The sequence below is a fragment of the Octopus bimaculoides genome, chromosome 11 (genome assembly GCF_001194135.2).
Source record: "Octopus bimaculoides isolate UCB-OBI-ISO-001 chromosome 11, ASM119413v2, whole genome shotgun sequence".
Taxonomy (NCBI): Eukaryota; Metazoa; Mollusca; class Cephalopoda; order Octopoda; family Octopodidae; genus Octopus; species Octopus bimaculoides.
In genome coordinates, this window is record NC_068991.1 from 40,574,481 (window position 1) to 40,577,647 (window position 3,167).

Here is a 3,167-nt window from a genome sequence, read left to right on the forward strand (position 1 = left end):
TATATATATATATATATATATATATATATATATATGTATACATATATATATATACACATATAATCCAAGAGAGTTAGGGGTTGGGGATCCAACCCCTAAGGGATAATATCTATCCAATAAACTGCTGGGAAGGTACCCAATTATTGTTACTCTAGTGTTATACCAAGTGCAATAAGTGGGTGCGGGTAAAAGGGGGTTGTTTTACCCTAAATTTATATAGCAATAAGAAAATGGAGGGGAATATAAGGTACCCATCAAAATTGCAGACACTGTATTCCATTGATTAATCTGTTTATTGTATAACTAAATTGACAAAAAAACATTCTTCACCAAGAAAGGTACACATAAGTGGGCTGGCTACACTCCTGGCAGAGGCCTTGGATTTTGGTCTCACTTGGCTAGCCGGGTCTTCTCATGCAAAGCATATTTCCAAAGGTCTCACAAGCATCTGCATATTCACAAGCATCTGCATATCCTGTTTTCTAGTGAGAATGTTATCAATCTGGTTTTTATGTCCATCAGATTCATGGATGATCAAGTGGCTGGTGAGTTTTCTAAAGTTAGTGTTGCAGATCTATAAGTCATTAGCATCACAGAACTCCAGCAACCTTGTTTCTACCTCATTTACAGAACTAAAGCCATAACCTCCATGTACACCAAGAAATCTATTGGAGTACAGCCCAACATGTCCATTGAAATAACAAATGTTACTGTTGTATAATCTAATACTAATCTTAGCTTAACAATCCTATCACACACTCTGACTATCTCAATCACTTTAATCTACCAATTTCTCTACTAAGAGTTGATATTGGCACAATGAAAGGCTAGTCAAGTAAGACTGTAGATGTGTACAAGAAGTGAGATGGAGAAGAGCCTCTTCTAGATTCCTCTCACTTCTTGTACAGAGCACACATCTACATGATTGCACTCTAACATTTCAACAATCTTACTTGACTGGCCTTTCATTGAGCCCACAATCAACATTGCTGCCCTGAGGAAAAAGACTTCTGAAGAGTGTGGGGTACTTGGGATAATGGTTTAAATTTCTGGAAAGATGTTTGTAAGCACCTATTACCAGATAATGAGTCTTCCAACATAACTTATGAAAAATGCTATTTATATCTCGATAACTTACACACTTCCCTCCATCCTGTGAAGAGCATCAATGGCAAGTATGTGTATGACATGCTTGCAGGCATATATACACATATCTCCATATATACATATGACTAATAAATAATCTATAGATACACACCTATACCACCATAGGCATCTATATATAAACATACAGACATACACAAGCACATATTCATACACGTTTCCTATATAGAATAGTACATACATGGGCATATATCCATCTGACACACATGTACAACTTATATAGACACATACACAAAACATTATATAAAAAGAGGCACATCCCTCATTGAGGAGGCAGTAAGGGATGGGGGAAACAGGAATAAAACAACAACAACTTATCTTATTTCCATCCAAATAATATGTGATTCATAAACAATCAATGCTAAATAAAGTCTCCTAGAATATTTAAATAATTATCAAGTATGAGACATGTGTGTGTGTGTGTGTGTGTGTGTGTGTGTGTGTGTGTGTGTGTGTGTGTGTGTGTTTGTGTGTTTACATCACTTTGTCTTGACATCACATGATTGTTGTATTCTGCAAAAACATGTTTGACTGTGGTGAAATATTACCTTGCTTGAAAACAGGTAAGGTTTAGTGACAGGAAGGGCATCTGGCTGTAGAAAATATGCCTCAATAAACTTTAGTCCATGCAAGCATGGAGAAGTGGACACTAATCTGAGTAATTTCTTTTAACTCGTTTTTGATATATATATATATATATATACATACACATACACACATGCATATATATCAACAATTCCATAAGCAGAGTATTTCATCATCAGAGAGATCTAAAACTGAGGGAAAGTCCTCAATCGATGATATTAATGTATTCCAGTTTGTCAAGAATTAGGGAAGATCAGAATAAAATAGAAATGTATTAGGCAGATCCGTAATCAAATGAAAAATACAGTTATAGGTAATATCCAATAATAGCTTCAAGTGAGAATGCTCAATGATAATCCATGGCAAGTAAAAGTGGAAGTTACCAGTTCTAGTTTTGAAAAGAGAATGAATCAGGGTAGAATTGGAATCTTATATTATAGTCAGGAGGAAAGACAGACCAGTGGGTGTAGCAGAGTAGATATATACTAGTCAGTGTAGTTGGGGTGTGCAAGTCAGGAGAGGTTAGTGGGAGTATTTACAGAGACAGATAAATAAAGGGATGGAAAATAGCAGATGTTATATGATGTTAAATGAGCACCAAGGCTGGCCAGGGTTATCAAAAATGAGAAGGAGGGGGTAGTGATGGTAATAAAGTGGTTGTAAAAGATAATGAAGATCTCAAGCAAAAGGGAGCCTGATAATAGTGGAAGTAAGGAGAGATTTAGGACTTGCCTGGTTATGGTGTCACTAGAAATAGATACCCATGATATTAAATATAAAATTTTAAAGTTTGTGGTGATAATGAAGGTGTTTGCTCATTGGGAACTGAGGGATGAAAATAAAGATCTAAAATAATAAATCGGAAATAAGTCAAAGGTAAATATAAATAAATGAATAGATTAGGGACATACATTTACTAAGTTTAGGTATAGTAAAATTACAGTACACAGGAATATTTATTTTGAAATTTTGTAAATTACCCTTACAAAGTGGAAAAAATTTGTCATTGATGTCTCTGCATTCGAAAATAAATTATCATCTTATTTGTATTTATATACACATTTCAGTGCTTATAAAAAAAAAACAAATGTTAGTTTGTTTATATTTATATATATGTGGTTGCACATTTAGCTTTAAAAGCATCTAAAATGCAAATTGATTTGTCAGCAGGTAGTTTAGCGTAATGGTAAAGCACTTGGCCAGGGTCTTCAAGAAATATGAGTTCATGTCCCATGGCTGTTTGTTGACAAATTTTTCTGCTTTGTAAAGGCAATTTATCCAATGTTTCTGCTGTTCTAACAGTCTTTCTGCATTTGAAAATAAATTTTCATCTTATTTGTATCTATATACACATTTTGGCACCTATAAAAAAACAAATTTTAGTTTATATATATATATATATATATATATATATATAT